Genomic DNA, 11,599 nt, shown 5'->3' on the forward strand with positions numbered 1-11,599 from the left:
ATGAGGTGCGAGTTGTGGTAATTAATACCTACACAGCAGGGCAAATGGTTAATTAGACCATTTTGTTTAAACTTATTTCCTCATGGAATCTACGGCGGATGCTCCACTACAATCCTAAGCGCAACCTAAATTCCCAGAACACTGAATCTGTAGAAGAGGTGCTACAAGAACAGTGCAGATTCAGATGAAGACTAAGATCTCAGTGGAAAATTCTGGTGCATACAGACGAACATTTATATAGTGTCAAACAGACACGGTCCAAACACAGTAAACGCAGTGCCAACAGATTTAAAAAGTTCACAGCTAAAAACAACATTAGCGTCCCAATTCTCATTAGAACTCCTAGCATATGCAAGCATGATTATACGGTTATTGAATGTTTATTTTTATTATTTTTAAAATCCTAAACATTCAGAAGACAATGGGAAAGGTGGAGCCATTTCAAACACCACCTTGAAGATTCTTCTACTAGATGACTGAGTATAGATGTCAATCCATCCATTCATTTCCCGTGAGCTCTTTTCCAGTGGAAGATCGCAGTAATCCTGGAGCCAAAGCATGTGTTGATCCCGACCCCAATCACCATTACCTTTGCCCAGCTGTACCTCCCGGCTGGGGAAGCTTCCAAACCACCCGCCTAGCACTGACTCTCCAGGATGCAGTATGTCTGACCCTGTTTTTACAGTCTGTGGGATCCACCAAGATGTGAAACCGAAGGTTCTTCTACTATGAAGTACAACTGCCTGACTTATAAGACAGAGGTCACCGTGGGGACCCTAGGAGCAGGGAGGAAGGTTGCAAGAGCAAGAGAAACATTTTACAATTTGTCTGTCTGTTTATCAGTCACTCACTGAATCGATATGCCGATGGAGACGATCTGCTTTAAAGTCTTTAGTCCGGTATTCCATTACTCCCAGTTATAAACAGAATTAACAATCACATATTAATTAGCATTAAAATGACTTTGGCAGTATAGGGTTGCAGTGGGGGGCTGCTCACGCCACTGCAATAATCTGCAGGCAGTATAGGGAACACGGAAACAGGCAGAGGCACCTTTACAGGAGGCTCTAAAATAACCCTAACCCCCCCAAAAAAAAAAAAACACAGATCTGTAACTCATCACTGAAAGAAGTGCAGGGATTCACCTCCAGGAAATTTGAAACTACATTTTAATAGAAATATTTTTTAATGAGTACCCAAAGCGTGGTTCCTAATCTGAAAGTATCCAACAGCCCTACAGTATATTAATCTTATGTTGGATTATACTGTATTATGTCTCAGCCAATCCCGTTACTCGTTCAAGGTCTGCCTGATGTAATGGTGTCCCTGCTGCATGTGACCGACTTAACTCACCTTTCGCTCTTACCCCTTGCTATCTGTACCAACTTGCACGACAGCCATACGCCACACAACCCAGGAAGCCACATCTCGCTTCTCAGCAGGACCAGAACCGCGGTTCTGCTCCTGATGCGGGCTTAATCTGGATGTTGCCATGTGCGCACGGAAACTGGCTGTCATGGTAACGCAGGATCGGCATCGGGGGGATTTTTGGCACCCCGGCGGCAGACGCAAGGGAGAGGTCACTGCGGGGACCCCAGGAGCAGGGGGCAGGTTGCTATGGTTCCCACACAGTGGGGACGGGTTGCCATGGCATGCGCGGTGGCTCACCGGCTCGGAAGTGCACAGCTGTAATCACAAGCCCTCAATTAGCAATCTCCAGAGAGCACCAAGGACAATTAGGCAGCACGGTCCCTGGCAGAAAAATAGCATTCTAATACAACCCTGCCAGGGAGATGGTGGGAGCAGCCTACAGTGGAGAAGTGGCTCCGGAAAGATCCGGTGGTCAATCAATCAATCAGATCATACGTAATATGGTACGTCATAAAAAGGGATATTTGCTAGAGGAGGCTAAAAGAAAAAAAAAAACACCCCATAAAGAAAAAAGTGTAATTCCTGACTATTATAAAAGGAGATGATGTAGTGATTTATACAATATTACCGCAAGTTATTGATGGTTATATTGAAAACCGTTCCTCCGGCATTAGTGCAAAGGTTATCACCTTGCACATTAACACAAATGTGAACACTTTCCCAGTGTTGCTCTTTTTTACCCTACTTAAAAAAAATAAAATTATTCAAGTTTTAGCACATTTAGTCGTACCAGCATATTCTGCTTTTAGACTACAGCAGTTCTACTTGCAACCTAGAGAAGTAATAATTCGCTGCCAAAGACCACATGAACGCCGCATAGTTTGCTGCTTCCCCAGCCGTCAGGCCTGCAGGAGCCTTTTTAAAAGCCCTCTAATTGATTCCACCTGAGCATTAACTTAATGAGCCCGCAGTCCTCGGCATCTGTGTGGCAGCAGCAGGTGGGCGTGGCCATTCTGGCCACCCGCCAGCCAGAGCGAGTGCATTAATCTGAAATCTAATCATAATCGGTGGCGCTAATTTGTCTGTGGGACTTAAGGAGACAAATACAATCAGACTGAAGTACCACTAATTAGCATCGATACTTCTTTTTTTAGCCGCCACCCACCCCCACATTGCCGGTTCCCGTTTAATTGATGCGGAATCCACATCTTTTTCAATATCACCTCCATCAACCATAATTGACAATGAGGCTGGATTAAATGAATATTCATGTGAATGTTTAAGACAGGGCTTGTGGTGCAGAGCTAGCAGTTATGGACAGCACATTTCAGCCCCCATTTTTACAGACCACCGTGTTTCCAAGGCAGTAAGGGCTGCCTTACCTCGCCTTTACCTGAGCAACAGTTATTTTTGCTTTTTGTCAGCTTATTACCTGCTGACAGAGTCTATTAGGACCCAACCGGAGTCAGTTATGCTAACTATGGCTGGACGTTTGAAGTTAAGATCGAACGAGGGTATGAAGTGAAATCAGCCCCGAATGCTAAAACCGTACTTAATATGCAGGCCAAGCTTTCAAACATCTATAGGGGTCAATCTGATCGCCGCGTTGTGGGAAAAGTGAGCAAATTACCAGTGACCCTTTAAGTTATGCTAATGTACATACGAGTCTCTTTGGAAGAAGGCATCTGACACATGCATATGAAGTCCAGCATCACGCAGAACAGGGCTGGAGAACCCTGCCCATACTTCTACTACAATGCTTAAGTTCCTTTTATTTGTTTGCCATATTTGTGTTCTATTACATCTGTGTCACAGTTGACTCAGTGACCAAAGCCTCTACGCCGGTGATCGGGAGGGAGCCTGGCTTTGGCAGAGCAGCCACATGTCTTTAGGACCTTGATCAGGGCCTTTAACCCCCACCTCACCTCCCCCGGCTGACCTTTGCTGCCAAACTTGCTCTTACCTACATATGTGTGCCTGTAACGGAGAGCAAGATGGGGTAGGCAAAGAGAGAATTTCCCCACAGGGGTCAATAAAAATGTAAAATAAATTTCTATAATTCAATCAGGGAGATATGGCAACTCAGTGGGTAGCACTGTTGCCTCACATCTGCAAATGTCCCCAAAATACCCAACCATTTTTTTACAGTCCTCACAAGGGAAAACTGAATGTTATTAAAATGTGTGACAGCAATTAAAAAACGAAAAATGCAGGATGTCTTGTATTTTGTTTGGTTACTTAACCTTACATAAGGTTAGGGCTGGGTTGGGGTTAAGGTCATTGTTTGGATTAGAGTTTTGCCCACAGAAATGAAGGGATGGTCCCCACAAAGATATGAGTACAGGGCTGTGCGTGTGTGGAGCTGATTTGTCCTCCACGTGTTGTAATTGTCTCTCTTGGCAGTATGAAGACGTGCAGCTATAGAAGGCCTGTTATCTAAATTGGCCATCATGCCTGTATCCTGGGGCAGTCAGCCATCCCATCCAGGGTGTTTCCCTGCATCGGATGGATGGCAAACGTGAACCTCTGATGGACAAGCAGTTGGAAAGCAGTTGGACATTCAGTCAGGTTAGCGGGTCTCCGTGTGATGCTACAACTCAAAGGTTATTCGTTCCACAGCTTCCCATATTCTAAACAGGTGGTGATGGATCAGATGAGCAGCATTTGCCTGCACCTCCTGAATATACAGATGCATCATGGGTAAGTAGCACTTATACGTTAACACAGCGGTCATTTTTATCTCTTACCGGCACTCATTGCCGCAGAATGACTGTAAGTGGCACCCATCCCCCCACTATTAATTATTAATACATTGTGGGGACACTGAACCGTGTCAGTACTGCTCATCCCAAGTCTAAGCTGAGAAACACAAATTAAAACAATAAAATGGGGGCGACAAAAAGAGATGGTCTGCATTGTGTGCCGTTTTACATCGATCATTCCACAGGCCGTATCATATCCAAATTTTAACCCTCGGATGTGTCAAAATATGGGAAGGGCTGAAAAGCGTTGCGATTAATCTTTACTTCGGTGAGGGCTGTCGGTCTCAAGTCAGAACAGAAGACATGCAATATCTACCAAGTGACACAAAGCGGCATAAAGCGAGAAAAGAAAAGTAACGGAAAATAACCCAAAGTAGCTGTTTATCTCTCCACAGTGATTTTTTTTCGCTCGGAGAAGGTTGGTGGATCTATTTGAATTATCGGCGTTTAATACATCCAAAGGTAACAGAAAAATTAAAAATAGCAGAATAGTCATGTATATTAAAGGGATGGGAAACATAAAAGAACAAATGTTATTCATACATAAACAGCAGCAAGGACAAAGGTGATGCATTACAATGTCTCACAACAACAAGCAGCACCCCCGCGAGGGGGTCACCTGTGACATGCTCCCTGGGTTTCTTTGGGTTTCTGCCAGTTCCGCCTTCATCGTTCTCCCACAGTCTAAAGGCATCCTCTTGGTTTCATTTGCAAAACGTGTGACTGTGCCCATTTCTGTGGGCGTTTATGCACCCAGCAACACTCCACCATCCCCTCCACCACTCACCTTGGCTTTGTGCCCCCCCCCCCCCCCCCCCACCCCGTTTCCCCGCATAGACTCTGGATCTTGATTCACATCGGATAAATGGTTATTAAAAATGGATAGATGGATGTGTTGAGACAGGCCGTGAAAAATTTTACTGCTCAATAGTTCGGCTTAATTTCTCAGTAGAATCACTGGATATCTCATTTTATCTCGGAAAGTACGTTTGTTGACTAAATTACGTCTCCTTAAATTTCTGTTGTAGAAACAAACAGCTTAAATAGAGATTCGAAATCAGACCTTAGACTGAGGAATATTACTGGGGCTCAGGAAAAGAAGCAGTGAAAATCTGACTTTAATCTTTTTTTTTTAAGACGTTTTGAGAAACTTGGAATGAAGACAAAGTGAGATTTCTCCAAGATCCTTGTTGAGATTTACCTTTTAGATCCAACCAAGCTTTCTGTGAGACTTTCAAAGACAATTTCTCACAAAAAGTATCTGGGAAATGTGAGTCAAAACAGTAAATCTCATATTTGTGGTCTAGTGATGTTTTGAAAAAATAAAATGAAAAAAAATCAAAGATTTTACTAAAGTTTTCCTTTCCTATGAGACTGAACCATAACTTGTGTCCCATAATGATATTTCTCTGATCTCAGAGCAGGTGCCGTGGTTTTTACAACCCTGCACTGGAAATTTTAAAAAGCCGCTGGATTCTGTTATAAAAAATTCTACCCTATTTATACATAGCGAGGGAAAAATGAATCGCTTCTGAAAAAAAATAACCCATTATACAAATGAGTTACTGATTAAAATGTTACACAACCTGTATGTTTCTTCCTCCTTCCTTCCATCCATCCATCTTCCATATGACTTATCCGGTTCAGGGTCAGGGTGAGCAAAGACCTAATTCTGAGAAGCACACTGCATTAGGCAGTGAGCACTCTGGATGGGACATAAATCCATCACAGAACACACACTCCCCTTACAATTTATGACGCAAATCCTATGATATAACTCACATATATGTCCCACACACACGACAATGTTAGTCTTCAATAACCCAGCTGAGACATGGGCAATAAGCAAATATGTAAGTTAAGGGGTAGTGAATAAATTATCCTCTTTCACCACAGACATGCATCCGCTGTTCTTCTCTTCTAGCATGGCCCCATTTTGTAAATCATCGACGTGTCTGAATGTCAAACATTTGTGCCTTTGTCTTGCATTTGTTCTATTTGTGAGGGACAGTTCATCTGCAGCATTAAAAATCACGGAAATTAAAAGTGTGTCAAGCTGGGCCCTGGGTGACCGGGGCCGAGTCGTCGACAAGGACTCAGAGACAGACAGCAGAAGATACAAGCATCCGGATCTTACCCGACACAGGACATCCTGATAGGGTTTCATTCACCTTTAGCCAGGCCTGCCAACAGCAATTTACCAAGTAGCGGAAGTACGACCGCTAAGCAGTGCTTAAATTACTGAGCGTGTAGTGGCACTGACTACAGCTGTCAAGCCATCAGACTAAAAAAAAAACAAACAAAAGGGTCTCAAGCGAGGAACACAGGTGAGCTTCCGCTGACAGCTGGTTGCACACTCACATGGATTGAAAGGCTGACAGGAACACAGTGCAAATTGGTCTTTGCTGTGCGACCCGCAGAACAAGAACACAAACAAGGGTCACTCACTCAGGACTTCAGACAAGGCAGTTATCAGCGTTCATTAAGGCGTCAAGGAAGAGATGAGATTGCAATACTCTCTGGCTCTTACAACAAAGAGAATTATGTACCATAGGCACAGGAAGGAATGAAGGAATGAAGGAAAAGATGGAAAGAAGAAAGGGGAGGAAGGATGAGGACAGTAAAATCAGTATAATCCCTGAAAACCGTCTTCTGCCCTTCAGTAAGAAGCCCGTTATTTATCAACAGCTATAGATAACTCAACTATAGTAAATTTTAAAAATCAATATTGCTTGTTGAGTAGTTGAGATATCAGTCAGTTTACAGTTATGTTTGAGTGCTGACATTTCATTCATCATTGCTTGTTATGGTAGATACTGACAGATCAAGCAACTGACTGCATCACAGAGAAGCGGACCTACATCCAAAAGGTTGTTCCCTGTTCGCAGACATTCAGCTGCATGAACAATTGAAAAATAAGTGGCTTTGGTGAAGTCTGCTGAGCAACATTAATATTCACTAATATCCCATGAACAACTTGTTCCCTTTGATGACAAAAGACCTCTTGAGGCTACGACCTCTTCCATACAGCCGCAAAGACAGGTTAACCTTCAGGAGAGTGATTACTTGGAATCAATCCTAGATCTCAAAGAAAGCTTGGTATAACGTTCAAAGGTTCGCCCTCACACAATGGCTGGGGTTCAATGGACACATTTAAATGACTAATAAACTAGGACACTGGCACCATCACTGGTGAAAACTATCACTTTTAAAGGTCAGCAACGTTGGCAAAGGCTACTAGTTAGAAAGGTCAAGAGTGCTGGCAAAGTTATAAAAATCAGCTTTCCTGTCCGGTGTTCTTTTTCCTGTTCCTGTCCAAATGTTTCATCCATTCTCCTAGCAACACTGGTGCCAACCACAGTGTTGATAAGTGATACACCCTCATATGGGCACTGCGTCGCTAACATTCTTGTCATGATCCTCATGTCAGAAATGCTCTGTTAATATTTTTATTCTAATGCCTTAATTCTCAGCATTCTTGCTCATGATAATACTCCCTAATTTATACTAATGCCCTCATGCTAACATTTTGCCATTAGTGCGCAATGTTTATATGCTCATTCTTATACTCTCTACCCTATGTTAATGTTCTCCCATCCATGCTAGCACTCTCACTCACAGTATTGTTTCCATACATTCCTTTACTAAAATGTTCTTACTCATGCTAATGCTCCCATGCTCATGCTAATGCTCCTGTGCTCATTCTTACCTTCCCTCACTCATGCTAACATTCTCCCACTCATGCTAATGCTCCCATGCTCATGCTTCTGTGCTCATTCTTACCTTCCCTCACTCATGCTAACATTCTCCCACTCATGCTAATGCTCCCATGCTCATGCTAACGCTCCTGTGCTCATTCTTACCTTCCCTCACTCATGCTAACATTCTCCCACTCATGCTAATGCTCCCATGCTCATGCTAACGCTCCTGTGCTCATTCTTACCTTCCCTCACTCATGCTAACATTCTCCCACTCATGCTAATGCTCCCATGCTCATGCTAACGCTCCTGTGCTCATTCTTACCTTCCCTCACTCATGCTAACATTCTCCCACTCATGCTAATGCTCCCATGCTCATGCTACTGTTCCTGTGCTCATTCTTACCTTCCCTCACTCATGCTAACATTCTCCCACTCATGCTAATGCTCCCATGCTCATGCTAATGCTCCTGTGCTCATTCTTACCTTCCCTCACTCATGCTAACATTCTCCCACTCATGCTAATGCTCCCATGCTCATGCTACTGTTCCTGTGCTCATTCTTACCTTCCCTCACTCATGCTAACATTCTCCCACTCATGCTAATGCTCCCATGCTCATGCTAATGCTCCTGTGCTCATTCTTACCTTCCCTCACTCATGCTAACATTCTCCCACTCATGCTAATGCTCCCATGCTCATGCTACTGTTCCTGTGCTCATTCTTACCCTCCCTCACTCATGCTAACATTCTCCCACTCATGCTAATGCTCCCATGCTCGTGCTAATGCTCCTGTGCTCATTCTTACCTTCCCTCACTCATGCTAACATTCTCCCACTCATGCTAATGCTCCTATGCTCATGCTGCTGTTCCTGTGCTCATTATTTCATTCCTTCACTCATTCTAATATTCTCATGCCCATATGGAAGTTCTCAATGAGGAGAAATTATTAGTTTCATAGCTGATTATGAAGCTTGTACCATCAGGACCAGATTTGCATGTCACCTCTGAATAAACTTTATCCTTTCTTACATCTCTGACAGTGTGTTCTGTAGGAAGTGAATGAAAGTGAGAGGATAAACTTCTCTGAAGTAAAGCTGACCTTTGATGTCCATCTATACATATTGCTCTTATTACTTTTGGAATTTAGATTATACAACAGACATAAAAGGGTAATAAGACAATCATAAAATGATTTAATGACATATGTGGGCTTATTTTTCTCTTGATTCATGATATTTAAATATATATATATATTTTTATTGATGTATTACTTCTTATGTAATAGAAATATAAATACATTAATTGCTCATCATAAATTGGGGTTCTACAAAACGGCTGGAAGCAAAAATGTGTCCAAGCTAAATACCCATGGTGTGTGGCTTTGTCCGGTTAGTAGGTGTTAATCATAAGGATCTGTGTGTGTTTACCTGATATGAAAGAAACAGCCTTATGAATACTACATTTCTCAGATTCTGCTTCCACTTGAATAAACCTATTAGGCTGTTGCTTTGTTGGAAGCTGCTGTGTATCTCCTGCTTTAATACAGCTAGGGCTGCAGCTGGGCCTTCACTGGAAGCCCAGTCTAGCTATACTTATGCCAAGTTGGCTCCTTGACAGTACATGTGTTTGTAATGTGCGATTTGCCTCACTTGTACAGTCCTTTGGACAAACGTATCTGGTAAACATGTAAAATGTAAATGTGATCAGCAGTACACATCATTTCCTATATCAGTGTACAGACCTAAATGTGGCTTGGCATCAGCAGTACACATCATTTCCTATATCAGTGTACAGACCTAAATGTGGCTTGGCATCAGCAGTACACATCATTTCCTATATCAGTGTACAGACCTAAATGTGGCTTGGCATCAGCAGTACACATCATTTCCTATATCAGTGTACAGAACTAAATGTGGCTTGGCATCAGCAGTACACATCATTTCCTATATCAGTGTACAGACCTAAATGTGGCTTGGCATCAGCAGTACACATCATTTCCTATATCAGTGTACAGACCTAAATGTGGCTTGGCATCAGCAGTACACATCATTTTCCTATATCAGTGTACAGAACTAAATGTGGCTTGGCATCAGCAGTACACATCATTTCCTATATCAGTGTACAGACCTAAATGTGGCTTGGCATCAGCAGTACACATCATTTCCTATATCAGCGTACAGACCTAAATGTGGCTTGGCATCAGCAGTACACATCATTTGCTATGTCAGTGCAAAGTTTAACGGCATAATTGCTTCTCAGTTTTAAAATTTGTATTCCCGCATCCAAATTGCTGTATTCATGGTTATTATACATCGCTGAAAAACAAAGAACTCTTTTTGAAAGGATAATTGCTGTATTTTCCCTGACTCAGGGGAAATAAAGGTAAAATTGCCCATATTTATATCAAGCAATTATTCGGTATTTGCTTGTTTCATTTAACAAAATATTGCGTTTTTTTGTTGCTCATACTGTCGATCCTGTATTTTGACCTTTGTGACTTGTAACACTACACTCCCCTTTTTTTGACCGTTGTCAAAGTTAGTGTGAAACTGCACGGTAAAACGGAAGTGACCTTTTACGAGACGGTGTCTGCGACGTCCTTCAGACCATCTGTGATGACCCTGCCTCTGCGTAAGCTTAAATTCAAACTGCGACCCCCCCCCCCCCCCCCCCCCGCCCCCCGACAGCAATCAGCAAGCTCGTCCGCTCGATTTTAAGGCTCCTCACGTCAGCCGTGCGTGATAAAAATGCTCGCCCGACGAGGAGACTGTTTGTGTCATATTTTTATCAAATCTAATGTCATATTACAAGGGAAAGCATAGTATTCTGGGGGGCAGTATTCACACATCAAAAACCCATGTGTCAGTTAGGAATATGAAAGGGAAATGTAACTACAATGCCAAAGCCTTTCTGAAAGGGGGCCTGGTAATTCATCTTAGCAGGATATGTGGTGGGTGGAGCAGCAGCTCCGCAGGAGTGAACTGGTGCCTCTGTGGGTAGCACTGTCGCCTCACACCTTCAGAGTTGGGTGTCTGAATCTCACCTTCGCTCTGTGCATGTGGAATTTGCATTATTTAAAGACCTGGAGCTAGAGTAATTGGCATGCATCTTGTGGTAGACTGGCATCCTGTTCATGGTGTCCTCGTGCCCTGTCTCACTTCAAATAGGCCCCACCCCCTTTTGACCTTGAACAGGATGAAGCGGATCACGGACATGTCAGCTAGCATTTATAGCTATGATGTTTCAATAGTTCCATTCACATGGTTGGTTATCCTCACTGAATTACTCCAGTTAAATGTATGCTTCTGTCTGACAGATATATTGTCAGAGGAGACAAAACCAGCAAGAAACTATTGGATCATAGCATTATTATCCACCTGAGAAGCCATTAGGTGTAATAAATGTAAACGGGATAATTACGAGTGGGATGTACGGCCGCCCCTGATCACTTCTGATTGTGAAAAGTGACGCTCGCTTTTTGTCAATTTCTAGTGTTTCTACATATGTTAGTTTTAATACTTATGTGTGCCACCCCCCCTTCCCCGCCACAGTGGAATGGGATTGAAACTCATTCTCATTCATTCACACCAAAACTGGATCAAAAATAATTATTCAAATGATAATGATAAAACGGCTCGTTGAGATTCCCAGCTCTCACCAATATATCATCAGAAATGGAGCTTTTCAAATGGTTCCTTTCTTCTGTCTGCCTTTGAATTCAGACGAACTCCCATCCATGGTCTCAACATCAAATGATCACTTTTATTT

Source organism: Brienomyrus brachyistius, chromosome 9 (genome assembly GCF_023856365.1).
Source record: "Brienomyrus brachyistius isolate T26 chromosome 9, BBRACH_0.4, whole genome shotgun sequence".
NCBI classification, from domain to species: Eukaryota; Metazoa; Chordata; class Actinopteri; order Osteoglossiformes; family Mormyridae; genus Brienomyrus; species Brienomyrus brachyistius.